This window comes from Protopterus annectens, chromosome 3.part1, assembly GCF_019279795.1.
Source record: "Protopterus annectens isolate FY-2018-M chromosome 3.part1, PAN1.0, whole genome shotgun sequence".
NCBI lineage: Eukaryota > Metazoa > Chordata > Ceratodontiformes > Protopteridae > Protopterus > Protopterus annectens.
In genome coordinates, this window is record NC_056732.1 from 742,527,714 (window position 1) to 742,553,596 (window position 25,883).

A 25,883-nucleotide genomic window follows, 5' to 3' on the forward strand; every position below is an offset into this window, starting at 1 on the left:
TACGTATGTCAAGTTTCCACATGACAGAACGTCACTGTCTGTCCTGTTCGCATGCACGTTGCCTGTGACACATTGCACATGACTTACCTGGCATTTACCCACGAGTGCAGTCATATATGCCAGTGCTATGAAATCAGTAGCAGTACACCCACACATACACACCTTCAGTATGTTGTTCCTCATTGGCCCTATGTGTTGGTAATCACCATGGCAATCACACTACTATGGTAGCATGTGCAAAGGTAACCTGTGAATCACCTCTATGGTCCAGTTGTGGTTTATGTGAGTCATGTGGTAATGTCACAGCTGCCACATGTATGCAGTCAACCTACTCCCCTGGCCAGGAACGTACAACACATGTGTGGGATGCCACCACATAGCCAATCTGGGGACTGAGCACTCTGAACCCAGTACTGCCATACCCTGTCAGGTGGCATGACATACTACAGTGACTACAATACCAGTCTGACATAGACCCGCACTGGCAGCAATCTGAACACACTGGGGCATACTTGGAGACTCAGAATAGCATCCTGTCTGAGCATCACACACCTCTGCAGCTGGCACACAGGCATACGTTATGTCGGAACAGAGCACATGCCACACATGGCACACACATCCCGTGTGCCACACACTCACAGCCTGTAGGGCTACACAACACACCTGCTACAGATGTGTCAGGTACCTCTCTTGGCTGCTGCAGTGGGGTCCCGCTCAACAGGCTGTACATGGTGAAGGTCACAATGATATGCCTGTGGGGCACTATGGTCCACCATAAAACACATGCATACAGGTCAGTCAGAGGCATGGACACATATGACTCAGTCATTGACCATGCCACTCTGGATGACCTGAGACATACCTCCCTGGACTACATGATAGGGAACATAGAAGGGATCTCTCAGCATGTGGCACGGGCCAGTATGAGCCTGATCTTGCTTGCCATCATACCCTCACCAGGTATGCTACCACAATATGTAGGAAGGGTGTTCTATGTCTACATTCTGCTCAATCTCCAATGTCATTCATAGGGTATCCACTGGCTGTCAATGTGTGCTTACATGCTAGGGAAGCCACAATGATTTGCGAGGGGCAGATTTCACGTGACACCCATGGGCCATTGTATATTGGCGAAGCCCCTTGATACACACATAGTGCCTTTTGCTGCAGGACATGGATTACCTAGCCACCTCCGTGGGTATCACACAGGATAGGACACTAACAGTGATGCTACACAACACCAGCAGTGTACACCACAAGATGCATGCACTGGACACTGTCCTCAGCACGGTGAACTGCAATATCTGTGCAGTACCAGATTCCTGATTCACGGCTCACAGGTGCAACCCATTACTGCCAGGTTATACCTCATACCATGCCTGTCATCCCCTACACATGTAACACACATGGAAAGGGGGGTGGTATCCCGAGGCACCACAGATACACACACCTCCAGGTTGTTGGCACAGCACAAAGCATCAGGGCCTATCCATGAGCAGCTAACAGTGTGTTGGACTGCCTTCTGGTTCATAGCCTGGCACACACAACCCTCCCATACACAGGAAACCCACCTATCCTCCCTAACAACACTGGCAATATGACAGTCTCAAGAAATGTCTTTATATGGCTGGACTGCATCCAGCCAAACATTGTGTGTGAGCATTACTGTAGCTACAACACACTAGCTGAAAGGTTCCCAGCATGTGGTCACTGAATTGCAGTGGAATAACATGTTACCACTCCCACAACAGGTGGGAACATGCAGCACCTGTTCATCGACTACATGTAGACTATATGGCCCAGACCAGATGTGTATCCCCTGCTGTAGGTATTATACCATATACAACCCACACTGTATAGACACATGCCGCGTGCGGCCCCTGCACAGTAAGACACAGTCATATTGTTATGCATTGCAAATACCATTTATCCACTTGAGGCACGTGTCAGACATGGTAACTACTGAAGGTCATAGGTATTTATGTGTATGTGTCACACACATACATCATGTGTGCATTGCCATTGCTGGTTTAGGCAATGGCATGCATTGTTATGCACAACAACCCACACAAGGTCATATTGTGTGGCACAACCACACGTGGCAGTTGTGGGTTTCCAAAACATACCTATCTGTGCTCTGACAATGGTAATAGACCCAGTAGCAGAGCGCACTATTGGCATTACTGGCCAAGTAGCCCTGTTTGGCTGTACTGATAGTGTGGTGACATCCCCTGTGTTTACTGGGGGAATATGCAGCATCTGGTGTATTGTAGTATTTGCCAAAAGGATCTGTTCTCCCACACTTGCAATTACACACACCCTACTACCCCTATTGGAATTACTGGCCAAGTAGCCCTGTTTGGCTGTACTGATAGTGTGATGACATCCCCTGTGTTTACTGGGAAATATGCAGCATCTGGTGTATTGTAGTATTTGCAAAAAGGATCTGTTCTCCTACACTTGCAATTACACACACCCTACTACCCCTATTGGCATTACTGGCCAAGTAGCCCTGTTTGGCTGTACTGACAGTGTGGTGACATCCCCTGTGTTTACTGGGGGAATATGCAGCATCTGGTGTATTGTAGTATTTGCCAAAAGGATCTGTTCTCCCACACTTGCAATTACACACACCCTACTACCCCTATTGGCATTACTGGCCAAGTAGCCCTGTTTGGCTGTACTGATAGTGTGGTGACATCCCCTACACCCTACTACCCCTATTGGCATTACTGGCCAAGTAGCCCTGTTTGGCTGTACTGATAGTGTGGTGACATCCCCTGTGTTTACTGGGGGACTATGCAGCATCTGGTGTATTGTAGTATTTGCCAAAAGGATCTGTTCTCCCACACTTGCAATTACACACACCCTACTACCCCTATTGGCATTACTGGCCAAGTAGCCCTGTTTGGCTGTACTGATAGTGTGGTGACATCCCCTGTGTTTACTGGGGGAATATGCAGCATCTGGTGTATTGTAGTATTTGCCAAAAGGATCTGTTCTCCCACACTTGCAATTACACACACCCTACTACCCCTATTGGCATTACTGGCCAAGTAGCCCTGTTTGGCTGTACTGATAGTGTGGTGACATCCCTGTGTTTACTGGGGGAATATGCAGCATCTGGTGTATTGTAGTATTTGCCAAAAGGATCTGTTCTCCCACACTTGCAATTACACACACCCTACTACCCCTATTGGCATTACTGGCCAAGTAGCCCTGTTTGGCTGTACTGATAGTGTGGTGACATCCCTGTGTTTACTGGGGGAATATGCAGCATCTGGTGTATTGTAGTATTTGCCAAAAGGATCTGTTCTCCCACACTTGCAATTACACACACCCTACTACCCCTATTGGCATTACTGGCCAAGTAGCCCTGTTTGGCTGTACTGATAGTGTGGTGACATCCCCTGTGTTTACTGGGGGAATATGCAGCATCTGGTGTATTGTAGTATTTGCCAAAAGGATCTGTTCTCTCACACTTGCAATTACACACCCTACTACCCCTATTGGCATTACTGGCCAAGTAGCCCTGTTTGGCTGTACTGATAGTGTGGTGACATCCCCTGTGTTTACTGGGGGAATATGCAGCATCTGGTGTATTGTAGTATTTGCCAAAAGGATCTGTTCTCTCACACTTGCAATTACACACACCCTACTACCCCTATTGGCATTACTGGCCAAGTAGCCCTGTTTGGCTGTACTGATAGTGTGGTGACATCCCCTGTGTTTACTGGGGGAATATGCAGCATCTGGTGTATTGTAGTATTTGCCAAAAGGATCTGTTCTCCCACACTTGCAATTACACACACCCTACTACCCCTATTGGCATTACTGGCCAAGTAGCCCTGTTTGGCTGTACTGATAGTGTGGTGACATCCCCTGTGTTTACTGGGGGAATATGCAGCATCTGGTGTATTGTAGTATTTGCCAAAAGGACCTGTTCTCTCACACTTGCAATTACACACACCCTACTACCCCTATTGGCATTACTGGCCAAGTAGCCCTGTTTGGCTGTACTGATAGTGTGGTGACATCCCCTGTGTTTACTGGGGGAATATGCAGCATCTGGTGTATTGTAGTATTTGCCAAAAGGATCTGTTCTCCCACACTTGCAATTACACACACCCTACTACCCCTATTGGCATTACTGGCCAAGTAGCCCTGTTTGGCTGTACTGATAGTGTGGTGACATCCCTGTGTTTACTGGGGGAATATGCAGCATCTGGTGTATTGTAGTATTTGCCAAAAGGATCTGTTCTCCCACACTTGCAATTTCACACACCCTACTACCCCTATTGGCATTACTGGCCAAGTAGCCCTGTATGGCTGTACTGATAGTGTGGTGACATCCCCTGTGTTTACTGGGGGAATATGCAGCATCTGGTGTATTGTAGTATTTGCCAAAAGGATCTGTTCTCCCACACTTGCAATTACACACACCCTACTACCCCTATTGGCATTACTGGCCAAGTAGCCCTCTTTGGCTGTACTGATAGTGTGGTGACATCCCCTACACCCTACTACCCCTATAGGCATTACTGGCCAAGTAGCCCTGTTTGGCTGTACTGATTGTGTGGTGACATCCCCTGTGTTTACTGGGGGAATATGCAGCATCTGGTGTATTGTAGTATTTGCCAAAAGGATCTGTTCTCCCACACTTGCAATTACACACACCCTACTACCCCTATTGGCATTACTGGCCAAGTAGCCCTGTTTGGCTGTACTGATAGTGTGGTGACATCCCCTGTGTTTACTGGGGGAATATGCAGCATCTGGTGTATTGTAGTATTTGCCAATAGGATGTGTTCTCCCACACTTGCAATTACACACACACCCCCACCCCTATTGGCATTACTGGCCAAGTAGCCCTGTTTGGCTGTACTGATAGTGTGGTGACATCCCCTGTGTTTACTGGGGGAATATGCAGCATCTGGTGTATTGTAGTATTTGCCAAAAGGATCTGTTCTCCCACACTTGCAATTACACACCCCCTGTGGTGACATCCCATGTGTTTACTGGGGGAATATGCAGCATCTGGTGTATTATAGAATTTGCCAAAAGGATCTGTTCTCCCACACTTGCAATTACACACACCCTACTACCCCTATTGGCATTACTGGCCAAGTAGCCCTGTTTGGCTGTACTGATAGTGTGGTGACATCCCCTGTGTTTACTGGGGGAATATGCAGCATCAGGTGTATTGTAGTATTTGCCAAAAGGATCTGTTCTCCCACACTTGCAATTACACACACACCGCCACCCCTATTGGCATTACTGGCCAAGTAGCCCTGTTTGGCTGTACTGATAGTGTGGTGACATCCCCTACACCCTACTACCCCTATTGGCATTACTGGCCAAGTAGCCCTGTTTGGCTGTACTGATAGTGTGGTGACATCCCCTGTGTTTACTGGGGGAATATGCAGCATCTGTTGTATTGTAGTATTTGCCAAAAGGATCTGTTCTCCCACATTTGTAATTACACACACTCTACTACCCCTACTGGCATTACTGGCCAAGTAGCCCTGTTTGGCTGTACTGATAGTGTGGTGACATCCCCTGTGTTTACTGGGGGAATATGCAGCATCTGGTGTATTGTAGTATTTGCCAAAAGGATCTGTTCTTCCACACTTGCAACTACACACACCCCCTGTGGTGACATCCCCTGTGTTTACTGCGGGAATATGCAGCATCTGGTGTATTGTAGTATTTGCCAAAAGGATCTGTTCTCCCACACTTGCAATTACACACACCCCCTGTGGTGACATCCCCTGTGTTTACTGGGGCAATATGCAGCATCTGGTGTATTGTAGTATTTGCCAAAAGGATCTGTTCTTTCACACCCCACGACACACTTGTCATTTGCAGGATTCATACTTCTACCTAACTATGTCACGAAACATGAGAGAGATGCATTAGCGAAGTGCACTATTTGGATTATTAGAAGGTTCCTCTTCTCCGGCTGTACTTATAGGGTGCTGACATCATCAGTGTTTGGAAAGGGTAATATGCATCATGTAGTGTGATCTCCTGATTGCCAAAAAGCACATGTCTTTCATACAGAATTGCACACACACACTTGCAGGTTTCAAACCCCTATCTAACTATATTATGACACTTGAGAGAGACGCATTAGCAGAGTGGGCTATTTGGATTACTGGGAGGTGTCTCTTCTCCAGCTGTACTTATAGGGTGCTGACATCATCAGTGTTTGGAAAGGGTAATGTGCATCATGTAGTGTGATCTCCTGATTGCCAAAAAGCACATGTCTTTCATACAGAATTGCACACACACAAACTCCCCTTCTCCATACACACACACTTGCCATTTGCAGGTTTCAAACCCCTACCTAACTATGTTTTGACACTTGAGAGAGATACATTAGCAGAGTGCATTATTCGGATTACTTGGAGGTGTTTTTTCTCCAGCTGTACTTATAGGGTGCTGACATCATCAGTGTTTGGAAAGGGTACTGTGCATCATGTAGTGTGATCTCCTGATTGCCAAAAAGCACATGTCTTTCATACAGAATTGCATACACACAAACTCCCCTCATCCAAACACACACACTTGCAGGTTTTAAACCCCTATCTAACTATGTTATGACACTTGAGAAAGACGCATTAGTAGAGTGCACTATTCGGATTACTGGGAGGTTTCTCTTCTCCTGCTGTACTTATAGGGTGCTGACATCATCAGTGCTTAGATAGGGGAAATGTGCATCATGTAGAGTGTTTTCCCAGTTGCGAAAAGGGACATTTCCTTCATACAGACTTGCACACACACTACCCTCTCTCTACACACACTGGGCAGATGCAGGATTCAAACCCCTATCTAACTATGTTATGACACTCATGACTGACGTATTCGCGGAGCACGCTATTCGCATTACTGGGAGGTTTCTCTTCTCCTGCTGTACTTATAGGGTGCTGACATCATCAGTGCTTAGAAAGGGGAATGTGCATCCTGTAGAGTGTTTTCCCAGTTGCCAAAAGGTGAATTTTTTTCACACAGACTTGCACATGCACTAACCCCCCTCCCCACACACTGGGCAGTTGCAGGATTCAAACCCCTACTTAACTAGGTTATGACACTCGTGACAGATGCATTAGCAGAGCGCGCTTTTCGCATTAGTAAGAGGTTTTTCTTCTCCTGCTGTACTTATAGGGTGTTGACATCATCAGTGCTTAGATAGGGGAATGTGCATCCTGTAGAGTGTTTTCCCAGTTGCCAAAAGGGGCATTTCCCTCACACAGACATGCACACACACTGGGCAGTTGCAGGATTCAAACCCCTACCTAACTATGTTATGACACTCATGACAGACGCATTAGCAGAGCGCGCCATTCACATTACTGGGAGGTTTCCCTTCTCCTGCTCTACTTATAGGGTGCTGACATCATCAGTGCTTAGAAAGGGGAATGTGCATCCTGTAGAGTGTTTTCCCAGTTGCCAAAAGGGACACTTCCCTCACACAGACTTGCACACACATCAACCCCGCTCACCAACACACACTCTGAGCACTTGCATGGTTCAAACCCCTACCTAACTATATTATGGCACTTGAGAGAGACGCATTAGCTGAGCGCGCTATCAGAATTACTAGGCATCTGCTCTGCACCTGCAGTATTTATAGGGTGCTGACATCTTTATTTCTACAGAGGTATGTACATCTAGTACTACCTGTCAGGTGGGGGATAGCATATATATGCATTTTCAGCCACCTACTTCAGGGTCAGATATGTACATCGCACTGGCAGGTTATGTTCTATACCATTCTTAATGACCACAGGACCTGTAACACACAACACAACCAATCCAAAACACCACTCCCACATCCAGGACACACACTTTGCTTCCCTGGGAACAGTGCCGGGATATGCAGGTGTTCACATACACCATTCCAGTTGTTAACATCAGGTACAGGCATATTGTGTGTGGGAACTACTCAGGCCTCTACAACTTTACCCTACAGCCACTACAATTTGTGGGTCCATGTGCTATGGCAGAACCACTCACCACAGCCACATGGGGGAATACATATTGCACCTGTCCATCTGCAACATGGGTACTCACTGTTCCACACCAGAGGTAGACCACCATTGTTGATATCTGACCATACCCACCTTTCCCTGGACATCCATATCCCATCCCCACCCCCAGGCAAGGTTGTCACTGCAAACAAACTGTATTTAGCACAAGCAGACTCTACACTTGTGAAGACTGGGGTGGACGACTTCAAAGGACCCATGCTGGGGACTATACTGGCCACTCTGCATAATCCTTGACAATTGCATTCTATGAGCATGTGTAAGGTTTGCATTGATCATGCTATCCCACATATACCCATGACTGCTCCACAACAGGACACCTGTCAGGTGTACACCAGCCATATATGAGCCATCCAACAGACAGAGTGAGCTAATACATTGCAGAGCTGTAGCCCACAGAGGGAGGACATCTGTGAACAGTACCGGCATGACACTTCAATCCCACATAATCATCACAACACAGTGTTGACAGTGGAATTGTCCAGACAATGCAGATAGGGCTCCCCTCAGTCTGTTATTGACGCCCACTTACTGTTATAGGTCCTCAGCAACCCTCTTCCAGCACACACCAACAACATGGATGTGGCTTAGCACATTCAAACCCTGGGATCTCCACTGTGCCCCTACTTGACAGAGGCACAGCTCACTAGCCTCACACGTTGCCTTATGTGACCTACTTTACAGTGGCACAGTAGCCTACTGTACTGGGGATGCAGATGCCAAGCACACTCTGGCTAAGCTGTCATTCCCTAGGGCAAACAGCCTAGTATTGACCGCTAAAACCATATGTTTAATTGTCAGATGCACAATATTTGTTGCTGTTAGACTGTTTGCAGGTCTTTATTGCCATAGCATTCCCTGTTGCTATGAACAACTTGTGTATCTGTGGAAGATGTTTGAATATGAGGGCGATCCACTATATCAATTATGTCTCTGTAGTCATTTACTGTGTGCACTGGGCAGATTGCTGTGTTGTGGTTGGTTCCTGGAATGACACGTACAAATACCCGATATGTGTGGCCAACTGCAAAACGGAGATATGGCCTAAGTGTGTGAGCATGCTCAGTTCAGCCTTTCCATGGCATGTTGTCTGACATATGCCTCATTTATCAAAGTGTGCGAGCATGCCCAGTGTGAGCTTTCCATATGTTGAACTCTGCATTCCACCACATATTTGGGTGTGTGTGAACTTCAACAATATCTCACTTTTATGGTTGTGTGTTGGGTGTCATGTTGTGTACTTACTGGCCAACTGCTTTGTGTCTGCCACAACAGGGATTATACTGTGCCTGCAGGGATTGCATGGGATACTTTGCATACAGTTGTCAACATCCTTTCATAATGACCTAACACTGTAGTACCGTATAGTGTACTGGTTCAGTACTTTCACTGTGGTGGACAGTATCCTGGGCTTTAGTCCTATCACTGCTTGACATCTTCATAGTGAGCACAACAGACTGTGTAGGGGCCAGTTGTGCACATATGACCATGTTGCATTATGTTCAGATATGGACTACCTACACCAGGCTTGTCCAACATTGGTAGTGTATTCCACAACATAGATGGACATTGGCAAACACTAGCGATGTTCCCTAGGCCATTTCTGATGCTAGTCACAGAGTGTGTTTGTCCTTCGACACACATTGTAACTGGAGTTTGCCATGACATATGTCATGTTTAGTATACTGTGCCTCCGTCTACCTACATAACAGTGATACCCAGGGTTAACCTACCATCTCCCATCCACTCATCAGGATTCCTCTTGAGGGGTGTCGATAGGTGACTCTCTGGCTAACCTGTACTGGGAGTTTACTCAAGAGTGGGGGTGGCTTCTGTGTTATGGATCATTCAGTACAGCTTGTCCTATGTATGTCAGTGCTGGGGTTCAGGTCTCTCATGTGCATAGCTCACTGCCATTCAGATTGTACAAGGTGCAGCATGTTCATTGATTCCAGCTTGGACATGGCTTCATACATCAGGCACAGCTTGCCTCTGGGTGGGCAGTATGGCAGTGTGTGGAGCTGCAGTTTGTTTAATCAGGCAACACATGGCATCTGTTCATGCTCTTTGCTACTCCTGGTGGGGTACTGTTGTGGACTTTACAGTTGATGGAGGTGGCTGCTGAGGTATATCCCACAGGGGCTATTGTAGTCAATTGTGACGCTGATGAAGGATGACTGCAGAGCCACAGTGACCTCCCCTTATCTAGATCTGACAACCTTCATGATTGGGTGGGTATATGGTATGTTTCTGTGAACACTACAGCCACATGTTTGTCCAATGCAGGATATCTATCACCTTGTGTCCCCAGGTCTCTCATTACATGTTAGGTACGTAATGGGTTAACACCTGTGTGGTAATTGGTGGGCACTTACTGTATATCCACGGTGGTTGTCTATACACATTTCTGCAATTAGCTTGCTGACATGGCTATGGCTCCAGTTGTCTGTTTCTATGTGGCCCTTTTGTGGGTTGCTTGTGTCAGCTGGGGTCAGATATGGTGGGCAGTTTGTACTCCTCTGCATACATGTTCAGTCACAGTCCTTCCATGTTGGCCTGTACCTATGGGACATATATACGGAACGGGGGAGGTCCCAGGACCAAGCCTTGTGGGATGCCACTCATATCTGCTTTGTAGTCTGACATGGATGCAGCATGTCTGACCATGTCAGTTCTGTCCTTGGTCTGGTTTGCAACCCCTCTACTGACATAGGGGTTTATATTTAAGCTGGTGAACATATCCATACTGAACTAGTAGGGTATTGTCTGGAAGCATTTGCACGGTCCAGCTACGCTGTGTGAACCACATTGCCCTCATCAATGACCTTAATGACTGTTTCAAATGGGTCAAACATGTTTAGGGGCAGGATCTGCACTTACGACAGCCACACTGGGTAGGGTCCAGTGTCAGTAGGTCCACGATAGCTTTATGTCTGCGGTGCATACTGATCCTTTTCATAGCTGTGCAGACCAAGCTTGTCAGGATCCTGGGGTAGTAGTTTGCAGTATCCATTCAGGCAACACCTTTGTTGTGAAGGACCACTGTTGTTGTACACTGCTCTTGGGGTACATATCCTGTGGTAAGGCTGACATTGGGCAGTAGTCTGATTTGGCATTCCATTATTCATGGAGTCCATGTTGGCCTCAGCCCAGGACACCATCACATACCTTTGCTGCTGTGTGTTTTGCTTTGTAGATGATGGCTGTTACCTCAGCATCTGCAATGTCAGGGGGCCAGCAGTCTGCTGGGATAGATATTTTGCATTCTGGGGGGGGGTTTGCACTGCACCTGCCAGGTTGTATGTTGGCAATATGTGTGTGCGTTTGGTATGTTGTTTGTAATATCTGTGTGATTCGGAGCATATCTGTGAATTCCCAACATGGTTCCTACCATCAGTTGAGTAAGCCTTGTGATTATCCTTAGTGTCCTGTACAATTTGTATCTTCATAGGTTCATAGGTTCATACTAGGCTATCCACCCTAGGGCATTAGTAAGCCTAGCCAGAGTGTGTGTGTCTTTCGCCCCTTGCTATGTGACTATTATGGCCATTTATGATTTTCTTTACTGTGCCTCTGTCTGGACGTGACACAGTGAAGACCCCCAGTGTACATCTACGATCATCCATCCACTTGGCAATATTCCTGTTGAGGGGTGTCAGTGAGGTGCTCTGCCTAACATGGATTGGGATCCTGTTCCTGGGTGTGGGGAGCCTCTGGGTTATGTATCTGTCCCTCCAGCACATCCTATTTCATTATGTGTTGAGGCTGACATCTGTCACTCTCACAGCTCCAATGGCTTTGATTTCCTGGGGTGGAGCATGTCCATTACTCCTGTGTTGGACGTGGCCTTGTACAACAGACATACAATGCCTCTGTGTAGGCAGTCTGTGACTGCATTCAGCTGGGGTGTCTACAGCCAGGCAGCATATGACATATATTTGACACCCTTTATCCTCTTGGTGAGGTACCTTTGAGGTCTTCCTAACTGCTGCAGGTGTCAGGTATGGTACATCCCATATGAGTCATTGTACTAGATTATGGGTCTGATAAGGGAACAGTACAGGGGCACAGTGACTTCTGTTGATGTAGATGTGAATCCTTTCATGATACGGTGTCCAATATAGACAGTCTTCCTAGCCACATTGGCATTGTGAGTGTCACATGACAGGTTACTGTCAACTTGTGTCCCTAGGTCCCTGATTACTCCTTGCATACATAATGGTTTACCACCTATGTGGTAATTTATGAGTACCTTGTCTGGTATTTGGTGGGACATTCATACTGTCCAGTGTCTTCAGGATGTCTGGGTGGGGTTCCTGTGTGTGAGAGTGTGGTCTGTCACATGCTACAGACTGTACAGCAGTTTTGACTACAGTTAGGTGCACATGGGTGGTCTCCGCTGCTTCGTGCATTGTCAGTTACCTAGCCGTATGGGTGTCTGTGCTGCATATGGATACTCCCCCTCCTTTGATGTTTTGGTCCAGGTGATGGGGCCATAATGCATGATATGTGGTATAACGTGGTAGTGCTGGCGTGCTGACAGTAGGCTTGCAGCAGGCTTCTGTCACTGCACAGACATCAATGTTCTCCATACTGGGAAGTGCCTTAGGAGCATGCATATTGCAGTTTACACATCTGACATTGGTCAGCATTACCCTTATGTTTCTTACCACTTATGTTTTCTAGGGTGGTGGGTTAGTCTTTTTGGCCTTGCCTACGTACGGCTCTATGGAGGTGGCAAAGGCCTTATCCAGTATCCAGACTCCCAGGGGTAACAGGTGTAAGCCATCCCTGGAACAGCAGCATGGCTTGTCATGCATGACATCTCAAGCAGACAGACATTAGACCCTCTTGGACTGACAGCTGTAACTGTGCCACCTGTTAAAGCTGATCATTCTGTGTTTGTACTGTGGCATCATTCTTGGTGAGGGTTGGATGCTGCAAATGGCCAGTGTCATACCGGCCTGGAGTACATACTCAGAGAGCTCATCCATGTCTCTTTTCATGTAGTCCAGGGAGGTACATCTCAGGTCATTCACACCAGCATGGACAATGAGTGCATCATATTTCTGCTTGCTTTGGGGTGACCTGCATACTTGTGTTATGTGGCATACTGTGGCAGCCTACAGGCAGCTTACTGTACCCTTTCCCTTGTTCAGTCTGGTGAGTGGGACAGCAGTGTGTCTGCCTATACAGACACCTATTACAACTGTATCAGGCATGTTGTTTCTCCTTCTGGCCTGTAACTGTTTGGCACACCGGCTTTGAGTACTATGTGTTGCATGTGCTATGTTTGGAGGTTGTGGTTGCTTGGGGTCTGCTTTGGAGGCCTCTGTTGGTGTGGTGTGCTTGTAATTAGGGCTTCTGGGAATGTTTTTCTGTGTTTATGTGTTTGGTTTACAGTTGTGATAGGTCTATGTGGGGCTGGGTTTGTGGTGTATATGGTTACCTTCTCCTCCTGACTAGTTTTGACAGTACTGAGTTAGGGGAGCTCAGCCTCCGGTTTGGATAAATGGTTGCATCTCTCACATATATTTGTATTTATTGGGGGAGTTGAGGGTTGTCTGTGTACTTGGGGCAGGTGTCACATTGCCTCTGGATTCACAGATTCTACTTGTTGTGGCTGGCCTTAGTGGATTGTATGTGTGGAAATATTTTATTGCCATACTACTGATCAGTGATTACTTCCCTTTTTATGTTTGCTCTATCATGTAGTAGCTTCCTCATTCTCTTGCATGGTTTGGTAATGGCTGGAGTCCAGCATGCCAGATGTGTCTTGTTGTTATTTGTGATTGCATAATCCAAGCATTCCTGGCTGTGTTCATGGAATGCCTGTATAACATGTTCTGCGGTGTGTCCCATATTCTGCACCTGCACATGGCCTTTCGTGGATTCCACATCGGTTTGGAGGGGTGCAACTTATGCTTTACACATGTTTTTCACTGTGGTTTTCTGGCCAGGGACTGTGGTCAGGATGTGTATATCCGGTGTGATTACTCTATGGTCTGGTCTTACCAGTGAGGGATACACTTCTCATCTTGCCATCCAGTATGCATGTTGCTGATTATCACATCCAGTATGCTTACCCCTCTTGTGGGAGTGGTACGTTGTTCCTGAGCATTTTGGTTTATGGATTCTGGGAACTTTTCTCCTACTGTGTTGGTGCTAGTATAATGCTCCCAGTGTATGTCTGGGTATTTTCAGTCAACCAATATAATGTGGTTTGGGGGGCTTGATATATTCCTGTATTCCAACATAGGCCAGGTGCAGTTCCTGGTTTTAGGACAGTAGTCTGCAGCAGGCTATATACTGGGAGGCGGTTTTAGCCATTGGTATTTGACCATGGCTAATCCATGCTGCTTCTTGTTGTGGTACCAACATGGGGGTGTGGTTATCCTTGACAATTATTGCTAGTCACCCTCCTTTTGTAGCTTGTTCCATGTTTTGAAGCTGTACAGCACAGTATGAGGTGTAACCTGGTAGTGTTAGGGTGCTGATGTGAGACTTGATCCAGTTTTCTATTACAGGACTGATATCAACATTCTCCATACTGTGTGCGTTTACACTGCATGCATCTTGCTGTTTAGACTTCTGGCATTGGGTAGCATTACATCTAGGTTCCTATCCCTTGTGGTACCTATGAAGGTGGGTTTGTGTTTTGAGACTTACCTATTCAGGGCATGCTGTGGGTACTGACAGCCTTTGACAGTATCCATGGGGCCTGGACTGATAGGTGCACGCCACCCCTAGCAGGTGGTGCATCATGTCATGCTCAGCATGTCTTCCCAGGCTGAAACACATTGGCTCCCCTTTGACTAACTGCATTACTTTAGCCAGTTATTGCAATTGATCATCCCATCGTCATTTTGTGGCTTCATGCTTGGTGAGGGTGGATGTTAGTCAGGGTCCTCAAGTGTGCATATAGTACATTTTGTTACATTACTTAACACATGGCATTCATGCCTCAGGTGGTGCTGCAGGGCTGCCTCTGTCGGATGCACATATTACACTCCCTGTACATGTTTGTGAGCAGGTCATGTCATTTTAGGCATCCCTGTTATTATTTGAGTTAGTCAGAGAGGGGTATCATTCCCAGGGTTCCTACTGAGCCAGTGTATGTGCTATGCGTTGCCTCTTTGCCAAGGCCAGGGCATACTGGGCATGCCTCCTTCTGCCTACTGGGGCAGGCTCAGGTTGTTCCTCCTCCAAGTCACGCTCTGCCTGTGATGGCCTTGGCAATGGTGGGGGGCTGTTTGGCCCAGCCCTATGCTGTCCTGCTGCAGCTGTTTTCGCAAGATCATATTATGTAGCATAGCACATATCATGACAATTTGGGTACATGTAGTTGGTGAGTACTGCAAGGCTCCACCAGATGTGTCCAGACACCGGAACCGTGACTTGAGCAGCCCAAACACATGCTCTATTACATTACGTGTTTGTGCGTGTGCCTCATTATGGCTTTCCTGTTCAGGTGTGTGTGCATTTCTGATGGGTGTCATCAGCCACGGCTCCAGTGCATAACCTGCATCCCCCACTAGGTGTCCGTGTGGGATGACCCATTGGCAAATGTCTGGTACAGCTGCGTCAAATGCCAGATGTGGGAATCATGGTAGCTCCCAGGGCAGCCAGCACACACATTCATTATTATGCCCTGGGCATCACACACAACCTGGCAGTTGATGGAGGGGAAGCCCTTGCGGTTAATGTAGGCCTTACCCCGCTCACCGGCTGGTGCTTTGATGCATATATGCGTGCAGTCAATTGCACCCACTACCTCAGGGTATTCCGCTATTTGCTGGAAGAGATGCATATTGTTGGCCAATACCTCATGGGCATTAGGGAAATATACATGTTCACCGACATGTGCTGACATGGCATCCAGGAACTGGTGCAGTACCCTGGAGGCTGATGCCTGTGATATCCCCATCATATCACCAGTTGGTCTCTGGAAGGTACCTGTTGCTAGTATTCTTAGGCCAACACATACCTTGGTTTCCACTGGGATGGGTTCCCCTCTGTTGGTTCTGTGTATGAGGCGTGGCCTGCACAGCTCGACTATTTGCTGCAGGAGCTCTCTGTCCACTCTATAGCGCTCTACTATCTCCAGCTCATGTAACCCGTGGTAGGTGACCCTGGGCCTGTACACTCTTCTCCATCTCCTCACTGTGGGTTGTCTGGCACCATCTGCATTGTCACCACCCTCAACAAGTCGCCTATGTCTCATTATGACAGCTATGGCAGCCCCTAGCATTTCTGCTCTGAGTTCAGCTTTTTCAGTTTTCACTTCTAATAGCTTACTCCTGTCTTGCAGTGTCTCTTCAGAGAAACATCCTGCACTGCTGTTTGCAGGGTTTTAAGTGCTGGGCTGGGCTACTATTCTGCCTGTGTAATTGCCTGCTTCTAATTGTTTTCACCTGCTAGCTCCAGCAGTATTCCCTGCTAGCTTCCTACTAATTCTGTTGCTTCCTTTTTCCTTTCTGTTTCCTCAGGGGGAAGCAGCATGCATACCAGCAGAAACGCGCTCACAGTGGCTTACACGTGCGCACACATGCTTACACGGTTCAGGATCTGCCTATTTGTTTTAAAACGCACGCACACTAGCACAAACATTGTTACAAATCTACCAACACGCTCCCATATGCTCAGTCTGCCTTACACGCGCGCACACTGCCCTACTCGTGCTTCATGGCACGCACACGTGCGCATGCACACCCAGCAAGAAACTTTGGTGTAAGTAACAGTGTACACCTTCCATTTCTTGACTTTCCCATGCTTATCTTGTGGCACTCCTCTATCCCTGATCTGTGTCTGTCATCTGTCATGTTACACTGACCTCCAATGAACTGCATTTCTTTCTACCATTCCCCCCTGTGATGTCACCTATCTCCTACTCTATTCCTCCCCCTTATGTATCTCTTACACTACTCAGACTGTGCTCATTTGCTATGTGACTGTGGGATTCAGTATCCTAACCCTCATTTACATGAGATTGCCTACTAATGCTTAGTTACATGTCTTAGACTCAGCTTCCCCCCTTAGCAACCACTACATGGTGGCCATGTTGTTTTTGGTCTGCTGGTCCCTGCATTGTCATTCCATGTATTGCATAAAACCCACATTTGTGGGTTTATAACCTTTATTTTTATGTTTTATACAGCGCAGCCCGTTTGCGCAGGGCTGCGCTGTGTTTAAACATATTTTTTTAATATTTGCATCAGGGTACCTTGCCAATGGCCACATATTTGGCCATTGGCATGCTGCCTGACACATATGCACCCTTTATTTGGAGCTGACATGGCTCCATTGTGTTTTTTGCAGAAACGTACTCAGTTGTCAACTGAGTACATTTCTGCAGCTAACACTTCTCTTACACGGGCTGGTTTCTGCTTTGTGGATCACTAATATACCTCATTTGCATACCTTTCGGCTGCAAGTGAGGTATTTAGCATATCCACGCCCAGTCCGTGTAAGAGACATTTTAGCTGGTCTCTTACACGGAGTTTCGGGCTGTTCCTGGATCGCAAGGCTTGCATGGAGTGTTACACGTCTCTTACACTCCGTGCAAGCCTTCGTGAATCCTGCCCATTATATATTGGCATTGAAAATCAGAACTACTAATTCATTATTCTGAACTTGAAGTCCACATGTCAGCATTACTAAAAAATATTTAGGCTTTACACGGTTCAGAAAGTAATGTTTTTTTAAAACAGTTTCAATGTTTTCCAGTCAGAACAGTAGCCCATAAAATCCCACTCAGAAGTTATTTTGGGCTGCTCAGTGATCATTTCTAAACAGATTATAGTTAACATTAAATAATATTTTGGTAACTGTCAAAATGCATTTTAAACATGTTATTTTGGGAATAATCAAAATGGAGATTGCATTTTTGTGATTAATCCCATCTCCCAGGTAAATTAATTGTTCATTTGTGAAAAAGCAGTGGGAACATTAATATTTATTTTGAATTCAAAAATCAAAACAAGAAAGGAAACTCCCTCACTAGTTCTATTTTTCAAATGATATATAACAATTAAATAAAGCTCTTCTGAGCTGCCCTAATGTATTACATGTAAAGTGCTTTTTATACGTTCTTCAGGAATTTCATTATGTCAGCGCCTGAAGAGATAACAGACCAGAGACATCCTTGTTTAAGTTCTAATTAGATCATCTAATGTACTATACATGAATTATTTTCTGTCAATACCATTATTTTCAAAAATTATTGCCCGTTTTTTGAATAAGTGTTTCAGCCAGGATATTGTGCAGTGACAGAGTAAATGATTTCTATGAGAAAGAACATTAAATGCAGTAACCTAAATGATGCTTTTACACTTCTTTTACTTCTTAATGTCTTAATCTGTGTCAGACTCATCTCTTAACAAGAATAACATCAGTACAAGTCTTGCTTCCAGGTTGCAATCATAATGAACTCTGCATTTCAGTGCATGTAGTTCGTCCATGAGGATTACTGAACTAAAACAGTTAACTTCCAATGTTTTACACTTTTTATCTTTTTTGTTTGTATTGTTTAATCCTGTGAACTACTTTACCAGAATGGTAACCTTTTTGTATATTTCTGTGAGTGTAATAACTGTTATTAAAATGCTTTCTATATTGGAACATTTCTCCCCGGGCCTCCGCTGAAAATGGGCGTCAGCTCAGTCGGACACTCCCGGTCAACAAATGTAAAATAAATAAAATAAATAATAATAAATAAAATTTGAAAAGTTTGACTGCAAAATTAATCTCCTCAGTAACTGGATGGTTGTTTTGGTTAGAAATGGCATGCATAGTTATGCTGACCGGAAATGTAAATAAATATTTCCTAAGAAAAACACATTTGCTTGGTTTTCCTCTCTGTGATTGTGTTTATCTCTGGCTTACGGCTTTATTTTATGTATTTGGTATGGCAGAGCCATAAATAGGCTAGAGCAAAGGGGGCAGCTGCCATGGATACATGGTCTCTGGGGGCATGAATGGAATTCCAATGTTGGTAAAGTGCAGTACCAGAATTCAGAAATGAATATCACTACTGCATTTACATTCATAGCTGAAGAGCTGTGTGTGATGACTTAACTGCAGCAAGCTGTTTGTTAAATTAGTAGCAAGCAGCTTGCCATTTTTTCCCTCAACTTAAAGTAGAGAGGGGCACCAGTTTGAAGATCTGCAGAGGATGCCTGATGCCCTAGCTACTGTTCTGAGACATGGATGTGATCAAATAAGTAATACAATTCTGTGCGTGAACCTACAAAATGAGATAAAACATCAATATGTGCTTCTTATTCATTCACTAATAAAATGGAAAACAACATTTGATACATTTGCTAAATCATTAAAGGAAACCCTTCTTGCCTTTGAAGGGAGATCCAGAAATAGAAATCTGATTATTTCGGACTTGAGGAAAGAATATACTCAAAATAAATTAGGACAGAAGTATGGGGAAGTTTTAATCAGATAACTAGTCCTGCAAAAATTTTATACTCATACATTATAGACAGAATACACAGAGCCTTACTTCCTCATCCACTGTACATTTGACTATCAAGGTTGATTTACATTAACATTTTGAGTTTGCTAAGCCAGCACAGGGCATAGAGTGCTAAAACTCTGAAAAGACCAGGCCAAGCTGGGTTCAATTAGGGCTTAGGCACCTAAAGGTGGTGACAAGGGAGGATTGGTGTGACCATACATGGGAATTGGGTGTGCACACAAGCATGCCTTGTAGTTGATGTGTAGCTTAAAATGGGAGCTGCTGACTTCAGAGAAAGATAAAGAGAGAAAGAGAGAAACAGGGCATTGGCTGAGTTATCATGGAGGCAAAAATATATGCCAGTATGCCCATTGCATATCTATCCCAAGACAGTATGTGTGAGTAGGGGTGGAAAGTTAAGGCATAACAAAAAATTTTGCTGGTTAGCATATATAAGACAGTCATAGTTCTCAACCTCTTAGAGCAACAAATCTGGGCAAATATAAATATATAAATAAAGGGGGGTCAAAGGCCCAGAAACAGGGACACTTTTTTAAATATTGCTCTTACAAACTTAGAAAGTTGATAGAATAACAGGTTTCAGATTAGCATGAATTTTTTGAAGGGTATTGTCTGAATTTCAAATGCCTGTCATTATTTGATGACTTCAGTACTCAAAAGATTCGGTGATGATTTTCCAGAAAACCACAATTTTATGAGTAACAGGTCAAAAATATGATGTACAAATCTGGACATTCTGTGAAAATCTGTAGAGTTGAGAGATTTGAATACAGTCCAGAGGTGCCTCATTCTCCTCACTGGTTCAGAACTCTGTTCAAAAAGTGTCCATGAAAGGCTGCTCAGGTTCAGTAGACCAAGTTATTAAGGAGAGGCTCTCAGTCCCAGCTAATGGTCAGCTGCAAGATACAAAAAAAAGCATTTTAGTTTGCTGATGCATTCTTTGTAAAATGGTTATAATCTATGAATAATTTCAGAAATGCCAAAAGAAGCAGGGACAGAATCATTTAAAATGTTAACCAACATGCAGCATGTTGTACAATCAGGCATATGTTTCAGAATGTCATATCCAGCAGCTGCATCATTTTCAGTTCTAGCTAATGAATAGTTTTAACAGTTACATCAAAAACTGTCTAAGAGTCAGAAATCACAATGTTATCTGTCTCATTTAATTATGTTATGTCACAAAATTTGAATTATGACATTTTTATGTTACTTGTTTAACGGATGTCTCAACCCAATATTGCCTGGTGTAGGTACCGGTGTGACTCAATGATTATTAGGTTGTAGAGTAAATGCATACCCTTTGGTCCTCATTAGTGGTGACCATAGAAGTTATAATTATTTGTTTCTCTCATAATTTTGTTTAGTCTCTTTAGTTTATCAGTCCTAAAAACACTACCCCATACTATAAATCATTGTGCTATCTCAATTTATCTCTCAATAACAATTAATAAGCACACTTCATTCAACTTCACATATTCTTATTATGCCTTTTAGACATGGTTTTAAGTGAACAATTTGGCCTTCGCAAGCATGCTAAGATGTTAGGATTTATGAGATCCCTGTTATATTATTCAATATAATGTGTGGGGCCAAGTAGACTTCACTAAATTCAACTTACATAACATTATACTCCGCTTTAGGATGATGCTTTAGTTAGGGTGAATTTTGCAATTTGCTTCTAGAGAAGAAAGTACTGTATGGTGATGCATGTTTCTTGTCTCTCATCTATATGCTATCATCCTACATTATAATTTCTGGGAGCTATTTTGCTGACATTATTCTAAACCTTCTGTTTACCTCTTATATGACATTAATTAGTGATATTCATCAACTGAATGATGTGAAAGCTGGTTTGGTCATCCTTGTCCAAAAACCCCAAGAGTCATTTTGGGGTTTACATGAGACATGTTTACATGTACAATAACAATCAAGCCATCCTAGTTGATGCATGTTTCCTACAATAGCACACAAATCCTCAGGATAAAATATGTAGCTACACATTAATTTGCATTTGGAGTACTTTAGTGGACTCCGCAGTGCTAACATCATGTACATTTGCAACAAGCCAAGTACAAATGTGTTTTGCTCACTGATGAGGGATTGTAATTGAAGAGGATGTTCAACTCCATGAAGACCACTAGAATGAGCGCATGTGATATAATACACACCATATACGTTTAAAGGTGTGAACATGATTTCTGACTGTTTACACTGATAAGTGGTTGGGTAGTCTATGAGGATTTTGGAAGCTAAATAAATAATGGAATATTGTGTTCATACCTATTATACACAATATGGTATTTTAACTCTTAGCTACTTATTATGTCTACCAGATGTAACCGTATATAGATTTATAGACCATGTATCTAACATACTGGCACTGATTCAGGTGTAACACAATTACCAAAGCTAATGATGGTTGGCATTTCTAGTATCACTGCTGGAAGAGATCTACCAATCTTCAAAGCTCTGTCTTTCATTAATATTCAAGTATCTCTATCTCACTCTGTGTTAAATCACCTGTTTTAAGTTTATAATGTTTGACTTAGCCCCAAGGAATGCAAAAACAGTTTATACCTGGATCCATTGTAGGAGGGTATTATAGCTGGGAATAAGTAAATTATTTCATTAGTGTTAGATTTCATTATAAACTTTATGTCAGTGGTTCACTCCTTATAGTTAATAATCAGTGCCATGTAACCTGTAAGGAGTTGAAATATTATAATTTATCTTTTAGTATAGTAGCGTAATATATCTGCATGCTGTTGATGGCAATCTTATGCTCATAGCATGATGGACAGGTGTAACATACTAAGCTGTTATGTTATGCTAGTCTAAGGAAATTGGAAATCATACTGTGATTTTCCTTGTTCAGAGTCCTTCTTAGGTATCAGTCTAACCTTTTCCTTCCCCTTCATTAATGGCTATCAGGATGAAGCAATAAGTGTATTTGGTCAATATATATATATATATATATATATATATATATATATGCACATATATATATATATATATATATATATATATATATATATATATACATATATATATGTATATGACATCAATTTATATTTTCAAGTATACTTTTTTCTACCTTTGCAATTAGTGTTTTATAAAACCGAGAACATGTTCTATTTCTCTAAGCAGTTTGATTCGGAGCAGAGTATAGAAGCAGACATGATCGGTATATATCATTGCCAATTCTTTGAAACTCCAAGTTTTATGCTCTATATAATTTGTAGACTTAGGTTAGTTTTGGGGGTGCTGTAGCACTTGATTGTTCATTGGTACACTGTTCTCAGTTAACAATATTCTGAGGTTTTAAGATTAGGCCTTGGGTTGGAGTTAGCTTTTACTGGGCTATTTATACTTGCAAAGAAAAAGCTCAGAATAATATGGTAAGGTCAGCTCATTATTGTTATAACATGTCATGCCTCTAGTAAGTGGGAAAAAAGGATGAGTACCTATTGTCCATTTTAATCCTAAACTGAGAACCCACACATATCCTATGTAGCATATATATATATATATATATATATATATATATATATATATATATATATATATATATATATATATATATACGGGGAGGGAAAGCACTTATATATATATATATATATATATATATATATATATATATATATATATATATATATGGTGAGGGGAAGCCATATGCTCCAGCACTAAGAAGAGGAAATCCTAGATAACCCTTATCAAATACCTTCCATTATCATTGCTAGCTAATAGCAGGGAGTGTTTCCTTTCATCCACATTCTCTTTAATTTCAAAAGTTTGAATTAAGTTGTTAAGAGTTGTAAGCCTGTGACAAAACCTGTCTGATCAACATTTATCAATGTTGGAAGAGATTTGGTTAGTCTAGCTGCCATTATTGACATGAATGGTTTATAATCATAATTTAAGTCTGGTATTGGTTGATAAAAATCTGTCTGTGTAGGGTCCTTGTTAGGGTTAAGAAGTACCACTATACTGGATAACATAAGAAAGATGGGATAATTTTTTGAAGACATCTGCTTAAAATTCTCTGCAGTAATGCCATCAGGATAGTGCTTCTTCCTGTGGAAAGCCATGACAGGGCCAATTCCACATCTTGTTGCATTTTTGTTGACATTAAGGAGTTCATGCAATCATCAGATATGGAGAGGAGTTGTCGTGAACTTAAAAATGTAGTTATTCTCCCTTGAGTAAACACAGCAAGGGAAGGCCCTTATAAAATGGCAAGTAATATTTTACAAGTTAGTTTATTATCTGAGTAGGAAAAATACAGGTTTCTTCTAAACCCGGGTGAATGATTTTCCTGACTATTCCTTCAGCAAACTGGCATGAAGATGTAAAGCCAGAAACTTTTGGGCTTAAAATGAGTTGTCAAATGGTTTGACCTTCAAAGTCATTTTGGTTTGCTCCTTTTTATGGTCAAGGATGCTAATAATCCTATTGGTGAGTGTGGCTAAAGTCCGGAGTTTAGCCCCTGGGGTCAATTACTGCCTTATTCTGTTCCCACAGTAAGGCAAGTCTTTTAGTAGTGATAGAAGCTCAGATGTGATGTGTCTTTATCTGTTTCATATATTTTATGAGAAAGTCTTTTACCATGGACTTAAAATGATCCCATTTTAAACCAGCCTGATCCAGGTTATTGATCTGTAAATCTGTCCATTGTGTCAGTCAGTCACCGTATTTATTCATAAATGTTGAGCCTCTAATGAGAAACAAATTAAATCTCAATTCTTGCATAGTCTTTTCACATTCTACTAATAATTCTGACAAAAGTGGGGAGTGTTCTGACAGAATAACTGGGACATCAGTCATTACACTAATTAAATATGCATGTTTATAAGTAATACAACTTTTATCTATCCTGTAGCAATTTAAGAATCTGTATGAAAAACATGCATGTGTCAAAGCAAAAAGTTTCAAAAAGGTGTGTATATCTACTAATCACATTAAGTCCACGAATTTCACCCAAGGAAAGAATAATTATCATCACTGGGCCAGATTAGACATCATCATTCAAACATAGAGGGTTCCAATCCCCAGCCCATAATGCTATTCCCTCTTGGAATTCCACCCACTACTTAACCAAAGTTACAAAATCTCCTGATGCTGTACCTTGGGGAAGGAAGGCACTAAGAAATGTAACCATTCCCCCTTCTTGCATACCTTTCACTGCATTATATCCTCCCTATTTATCTGCTGGTTGAGAGGAAGGTTCAGACATGATCCCCTTACGATTTATAAATACCACTCCTCTCCTCTATCCTTCAGGGTTAGAACAGAAAAAAAACCTTGACTCTATACTACTAATTGTAGATATTCTAAATTATTTAGGTGCACTTCCTGCAAAAGCACACAATATGGATTAACTTGTTTAATATATGGGAAAATCCTAGTATTTTTAACAGGGTTAGAGATCTTATTCACATTCCAAATTAGAAACTTATATGTACCGCACCCATCTTTTTAATATTAATATTCATAATTCCTCATGACATCACAGTAGCACTGTGCTCACCTAGAAGACTCTGAATAAATAGATGAACTGTACCTTCTCTGAGCAACACAGTGAACCACTTACCACCCTTACTGTCAAAGGTTGTCTTAAAAGCCAGACTTCCATTTCATACATAATAGTTGTCATACCATCCATCTAAACTGAACCAAAGCAAAAACGATATATAACTATTTAAACCATGAACAAAATAGCTTCCAAGGAAGAGGAAGAGTGTTTATACTTCTGTTGCAGTGGCCATACACTGATAATAATTGCCCCTTATTAGAGCAGTTGGCAGCATAGATCTCATCCGGCCTGTGGTCCCAAGCAGTAACAGACTTAATGAGAAGTATATTGCAAACCCATCCCCACATCACCCAGTATTGAAAGTGGCATTGATCTTAGCCAAACGTCCATAAAACTAATATATGTCTCGATTTACAACATGCTCAGCTGTCCATAAGACTATTAACTTGTCTTTTGGAATTAACGGGTAGTGATGTCCTCTGATGCCTCATTGCCCAAGCCATAAACTAAAGGAGGGGCTGTAAAGGTATATACTGTCCCTCTGCTGTCCTCTGAGGTGGTAAAAAAGTTTCAATACCTTCATCATAATTCATGTCAGGCAGTTCAGAGCTCAAGGGATAGGAGATTTCATTCATGGAATGTATCAAAAGTGTGCCTAGAAGCCAAATGCTTAGACTAGCAGGATACAAAAGGCAACATCTCCTGGTATTCTCCTTGCACAGCAGAAATGCTTGTTTAAAGGGGGCCCTGTGTATAAGGCTCTCTGTTAAGAAGTCATTTTCTGCCCATGTCTTGTTCTTGCTAA